Consider the following 7,228-nt stretch of genomic DNA (forward strand, 5'->3'; position numbering starts at 1 on the left):
GTCTTAAGTTCTCAAGACAGAGACTTAATCCTTTAGTAAGCTGAGGTGCATAGTAAGAAAGAAACAAGAATAATACTTATGGTGACAGTATGCAGATTTTCCGTAAGAGCTGTTGAAGTTATTTATACTTTCCTCTACTGTTTACCCGTATCATTTCAACCTTGAGGCATTGTCTTTATATTGCATTGGTGAAAGTGCCAAAACTAAAAATCTCATATTATGTAAGATTTGTTTAGAGATATATACTTTTCTATGTGCATGGTTTGCTCTGGATTATCTGAGGGCAATTGGCTCTGTGTTTTGTTGGATACTGGAGTTGGAGACCGTATTTTTTGTTTAGCATGCAGTGGGTTACACCCTGTGATAGTGTATTAGCTTGCTATTGCTGTATATCACATTTCTACAACGTAATAGCTTAAAATAATTTTTATCTTTATTATCTTACAGTTTTGTATGTCAGAAATCTGGGCACACTCTGGCTGGTTTTTTTTTTTTTTTTTTCCTCAGAGTCAAAGAAAGTCTGCAATCAAAGCATTGATCAGGCTGAGGTTGGTTCTGTGTGACGCTGTAGTCTTCTCCCAAGCTCACACTGTTAGCTGAATTCAGTTCCTTGCAGCTAGCTATAGGACTGAGGTCCCCAGTTTCTTGCTAGCTGTTGGGCAAGGGCTATTCTCAGTTCTTAAGGGATGATCTTAGGTACTAGCTATGTGGCTTTTGTGGAACCTCATGGTTTACCACTCCAAAGCCAGCAAGAGTGTTTATTATGCTTTAAATCTCCTTTTTCTGGAAAGCCTCATTCCCTTAAAGGGTTTCAGCTTATTAGGTGAGGCCTATCAAGAAGAATCTCCCTTTTGTCTTTCTTTCTTTTTCTTTGTTTCTTTGTTTCTTTCTTTGTTTTTTTTTTTTTGTTTCTTTCTTTGTTTCTTTCTCTCTTTCCTTTGAATGTATTTGACACGCAACATTACATTTATTTCAGGTGTACAACTTAGTGACCCGCTAAGTTTATACATTGTTCTATGTTCACAAGTGCAGCTACCCTTGTCCTCTCACATTGCTATTGCAATACAAAGTATTCTCCTTTTTATTTTACCCAAAATGAACTAATTTGTGATCTTAATTACATCTGAAAAATCCCTTAATTTTTATCAAAATAAGTCGCTTAATGAGAGGAGTAAAATCCATTATATTCACAGTCTAGCCCAGATTCAAGATGAAGATTATACACGGTATATATACCAAGGATGGGGATCATGGTGTGAACATCTTAGAATTCTGCCTACTACTCTTTGTATATTCTTAGAGACTGCAATATCATTTTTATATTAAACCAAACAGGGGATAACTAGGGATTCAAATCTGATGAGAAAAAGATGCTGTTTTCTTTGTCTCATTTTCATTTATTGATTCTATCTTCTTGCCTAAAATTGTGTAAACATCCTAAGATCTTGATTTTGGGAGCACTGAGGTATAAATAAATACTAAGAAACATTTATTCTTTTCCTAAATCAACATGAGTATTTAAATTTTCACAATTTTAGATATCTGGGTCACATTTTCTGTCATTCATTCCACCAGCTAAGCCAGTGACTTCTTCGTTGATTAAACTTTTCATGGTAGTGTGACTCAGTGATCAATTTTATACTGTCAAAAGAGAGAATTTGTGAGATTGTATCATACTGTACAGTTTTCTACTATGTTTGTTTTGAATAAACATAACAAATGTAATTTTTTTCTTTTTTATTATTTATTTATTTTTTTTTTAAATGTAATTTTTTTCTAATTACACTGTTAATTGGTGGACAACTTAGAAAATGCATGTTACCTTGGCATCTCAGGCTTTCCAACCAAAAAACAGATATAGCACTATTTTCTTTAATATCAAAATACTTGGGGCAATGTCTTGTCTTGACATTTCTGTGCATGGTATAGGATAGTGGGTAAGAGTATTGGTATCAAATATCCCTGGTTTTGAGGTTGAACTTAGCTTTTTAGTTGTTGTGTGAGCTTGGGCAGGTTAGAAATTTCCCTAATCTTTCCCCATCCTTTGTAACATGGTGACAATAATCATCACTATAATTGTACATTTATTTAGTAGATTAAATGAAATAGTGCATGCAAAATGCTTAGCATAGTATATCACACCTAGCCACACTCAACAAATGTTAGCTATTAATACCATAATTGTTATCTGTGAATTTATCAGACCAATATACTTTACCTAATGTCAAACTTGTCTAGCTTGTTTTATAATTTAATAATTGCAGTGGATGGATGGTGTAATTGAGATTTAACACGGGTAGGGTAATAGTAGGCAAGCAAGAGGGTGGGTGAATCTGGCAGTAAACTTTGCTTGAAACATGGAGGGAAGATTAGGTGTCACTGGACCTGCGAGGAGATCTGGAAGAGGAATTACTCATTTCCTAATTTTAGTTTTGCTTTCTTCAATTTTGTCTCATCTCTGGGATCAGAATTGTCTTTTTAATAAGCAAATCTATATTCCTTTCTTCCTCCAGAACTTTCAGTGGTATCCCATGGCCTCGCTGGTGGAATCCAAACTCTTTCATAGTGTGTAATGTTGGTGCTTTATGATCTCACCTTTGTCTATCCATCCCTGTCACCTACTTCTTCTTTTCTAATTTGTGCTTTACCTTTTCTGCATTTATGCTTTCCCAGATTACAAGCTCTGTATAGCTTTCCAAACATGTCACAGTTTTTCAGGAATGATTCTCTCTGCCTGGAATGCCCTCCCTTTCCTTTTGATCTTCTAAATCCTTACTACAAGTCTCACCTCAAAGGTACTTCTCTTAGCCCTCACAGATCCCAAAGGCAGATGTAGGTACTTTATTCCACTGTACAATGCAGAGTCCCCCATTGTGGTAGTTATCATCATGTATTTCTTCTGTCTTTCCCACTAGATTACAAGGAGGGGCCATGTATTGTCAACCCACCACACCCTTGCCTCAGCACTTGTTCATACATTTCAGTCTCACAATTTCACAAAAATCTCATTAGGTAGATAGAGAAGAACTGTCATCCTATTTTATAATTGGGAAACTGGAGACACACAGCTCTTAAATGCCTTTCCTATGTGACAGATCTAGGATTTAGATAAAGGATTTCTGGAGGTAAGATGATTTTTTTCTGTGTTGAAATATTAAGTTATAGTAAATCCACCAATATTTATTGACTAGCCATGATGTTGAAATCTCAGCATTGTGTTTTACTGATGATAAAGATTTTTAAAAAGGTATCTTTTAAAAGGTTCTCTTGACCTACTTTACTAATACTTGAACAATATTTTTTTCACTTGTTGGTAATTGATATATAGTAGGCATTAAAATATATTTATCAAAGATGGATGGATGCATGGTAATTATCAAGGTAACTCTTTGGTATTGAGCTGTAAATAAAAAATGAGCTGTTAGTGATTCCTTCTACTATTTTGGGTTTGGAAGAATGTTTATTTATTATGGATTTCAATGTTTCATCATTCAGGAAGGTGGGTTGATAGGTAATATTATACAAATAAAATGAGATAACTCAGGTTAAACAAAACAGAGGAGGCATAAAAGGAATGAATAGATCATTGAGATAAGTTAATTAGCATTACATTTTATAAGAAAGTATAGTAGTCAAGATAAAAAGGGACTACACACTAATGTATATAGTTGTTTGTTTGTTTTTTTTTAAAGAAGGCATATATATTAACTTGTCCAGGTAAATTTCCTAGGACTATAAGGTTGAAGTGATTAATGAGTAAGACTAGATAGTATCTGCTCAGGTCTAAGCAATTGCCCTCAGAGGAAGGTCTCATGTATAAAATAACGTCTCAATCCAGACATCCTCACCATATTTGCACCTATGGGTAACCAGTGTCAAACCATCACTTTCGAATGTACCAGAATTATAGCCAACTGCTCCAGGTTTTCTGAGGCCTGAAATTTATTCAGTTTTGGAGACTAGCTCTAAAAAATTAATTAAAAATTATGAACATAAAATTGAGTGTTAAAAATATATTTATTTACAATAAAAAAGAAATCATAGCAAATAGCAGATTAGTAAAAACTGACATATATCCCAAATGTTTCTTTTCATTTGATTTTTGTTTCTATGAGGATATTTCCTTTATTATGTTAAAGAACAAAATTGAAGATTCTTGCACCAAAAACGGAGAGTTAAGCAGGGAATCTAACCCGACATAAAAGATAAGCTCTAGGGCTGAGGCTTGTGGGAGGGATATAGTACCTATCCCATGTCAGGGAATCAAACTATTGGAGTGCTGCTGATGAGGTGAGCTATTTGGGCTCATCAAGTTAGTTAGGCCCTAGATAAGTAGTGAGCTGCCTATTTTTGTATTTTCTAGGAAGTGACTTGTTGTGTACAGGAAGTACCCATCTCCAGACTGGTGTTTTGTTGTGTTTGCTGTGTAAGTGAGGTGCCCATTTCTGGATCATGGCACCTTCAGCAGTCATTTTAGTAACAATTAGGTCTGTACTACTGTCAGCAGGCTAGGTGGTCATGTTAGGATTTATTATCCCTCCTTTGATCATTCTGCTTACCCAGAGAAGGGCTGACCATAAAGTGTTCTATCTCTTTTTGGCACAGAATCATCACTTTAATGTCCTTTCTAGATAACAGCTGCATGATAACATAAAAACACCTGCTAATTCCTTAAATCAAAGCAAAAATAGTTACTATGGAAAAAATAAAATATTATTATTATAGTTTAAAAAATTTTGTGTAAATCAGCTTCCTGTTTGAACTAGCCTAAAATAAGTAAATAAAAACTCAGACATAATTTGTTTATTCTCTGATACCCAGTCAGCTTTTTAAAGAGATTCCCTCCCCCTCTTTGCCTTGAAGCATTAACCAGAAACAGCAGGATGTATTAGCCAGAGAACAGATACCCCTTGTGAGTCCAGTAAATGCTTTAGAGTTTAGTGATCTCCATTACCATGGTAGCAAATGACTCTTTGGCTATGCCCATATGACTTTTACAATTTCCTTTGTAATTTCAGCCGTGGTACTATACAATCTCTGTTACTTCTAGGCAACTTTCCTCATTTCTCTGTCATTTATTCTGCTGCTTATAAAGTTCTACTTTTTCCTTTTCATATCACAGTTTAACATGTGTAAATCTTAATCCTTCCAGATAAAGGGAAATTATATAGCTGTTTAGCTGTAACTCAGGAAGTATGTCCAGGACTGCCCTTACAAATACTCCTTTAATGAATCCCAATTCAGTGTTGTTTATAAATGGCTTTTTTCCCCCTTGAAAATGACAGGTATTTCCTCTGCAGGACAAGTATTCATTGTGGAATTTAGAACTATCATATTCACTCCTTTGCCTAATGCTCTAATTTCCTAACTGACAAAATTAATAACTTTGAATTGCGCTTGCATTCTGGCAAAAGAAAAATGGTAAACACTTAACATATAGTAGACACATGATTTATGATTTTGGGGTGCTATAGAAGGAAAGGGGATCTGAGACAGGTTCAGGTAACCTGATAGAAAAATGATGAAATGATCAATGTCATATTAGAAATTATTAAATACTAAAAAAATATCAGTTATCAAAATATAAGCTCTTATTTCTGAGATCATCACAGAAACCATAGGAAATGCTCTTGCTGGTTTATCTGCTAAACAAGTAGCTCTTGTCTTGCCCATCTAGGTGCCACTAATTTAATGTTTATCCTCAACGGGCTTGTTGAAGGACAATTGGCTATATTTAGGCAAACTATAATTGCCAAACGGTAATTTTATAACTTTGTTACTTTCTCTCCATTTACTGGGCGTAATATAAGGAAAAATTTTTCCTTCTCCCATTAATTTACTTATTCATTCTTTTTTTTAATGGAAGTATAGATTCATAGCTTTCTATTTATCCCATGAATATTCTGTTACTACCATTATTTGCTCAATTTATTCCATATTTAGCTGAGTGGAAGCTCTTCAAACTGGCACCTATATCCTTCTAGCTTACTGCCATCATGTTTTAGCAAATTTTACTTCCTGGAACTACAAGATGTTCCAGGCTCACGTTTTACCTTCCCTGCCTTGATACTAAGAGTCAACTACAATTCCAATGAAGCCAATTCCTTTTAATGGGGGATGGTATTTAGAAACCAAGATCAGGATTTAATGCGAGATGGTATATTAGAAATCAAAATCAGGATTTACAGTGTGTTCATTGCTGCTGGGGTGTCTTTTCTTCTAGGCTCTCAAAAGGCAGAGCTAAAAAATATAAATACACTTATATCCACTTTTCTTTCTTTATCTATCATCTATCATTATCCATTCATCCATTTAAACCCGAATTTATACTAATTATTTTCATTGCAATTCAGCACCGTGGAATTCATTCTAGCCTTCCTATTTCCATATTTGTAACTCCCTTCTCCAGCAGTAAGCAGTCTAGCTTATTTAATCCTCTAAATATTTAATCATTTGTTCAGTCCTACAATACACAGAAGGTAGTTTAAGAATTATAAACTCAAACTACCATCAAAAACAGACCCTGTAACTAGAGATCTATATTTGTTTACAGGTTTTTGTTTTTGTTTTTGTTTTTGTTTTTGGCTTTAGACTCAGGGTCAAAGTACTGTGTTTCAAAGTTACTCAGGTTAGTTTTATTTTTCCCCTTCTATGTAGTTATGTTTTTTTAAAAATTTGGGATATAGTTATATTATAATGTATCTGTTATTTGAAGTTTTATTTTTCTAGTGCTTTAAATTTAATTTTTTGAGTACATAAAACAACATTATTCATTAAAAAATTAAAATGACATGATTCAATGTCAAAACTATATATAAATATATATTCAGAAAAGACTTATTGCCCTCTCCACAATCCCTTCCACTCTGTTGGAGTTCCTGATTCATCCTGCTTGAATTCTTTTTGGAAAAAATAAGAAAAATATGAAACATTTTAAGAGTTGGTATGTCACCATTGCACAGGGGTTATAGCAATCTATTTTGTATCATTTCAGTTTTTGTATGTGTGCTGACCAAGCAAGCATTAGTGGCTTCATTTTTATTACCTTGTGATGGCAGTGGATATAATAAAGTGGTAATTAGATTTGTGGAGGTTTGTCATTGTTGGATCCCCAAATTGGCCTACAGGGCTATATTCTTAACTTTTCCAATGTCTTACCTGTTTACACAATCAGCATTAATTGTGGTCTTCTATTTTAGGATGGCTTAAACTAAGAGACTTCCCCTGA

The 7,228-nt window shown here is 34.1% G+C and overlaps 1 non-coding gene across 1 annotated transcript; it reads right to left on the reverse strand.

The window, feature by feature from the left end:
• Window positions 1-6,917: 6,917 nt before the first annotated feature.
• Window positions 6,918-7,024, reverse strand: LOC128773184 (U6 spliceosomal RNA). Its single transcript, XR_008417460.1, has one exon. It is a non-coding gene; the product is annotated as a U6 spliceosomal RNA (small nuclear RNA).
• Window positions 7,025-7,228: the final 204 nt, after the last annotated feature.

This window comes from Panthera pardus, unplaced genomic scaffold (genome assembly GCF_024362965.1).
Source record: "Panthera pardus isolate Hobbes unplaced genomic scaffold, ASM2436296v1 HiC_scaffold_24, whole genome shotgun sequence".
Taxonomy (NCBI): Eukaryota; Metazoa; Chordata; class Mammalia; order Carnivora; family Felidae; genus Panthera; species Panthera pardus.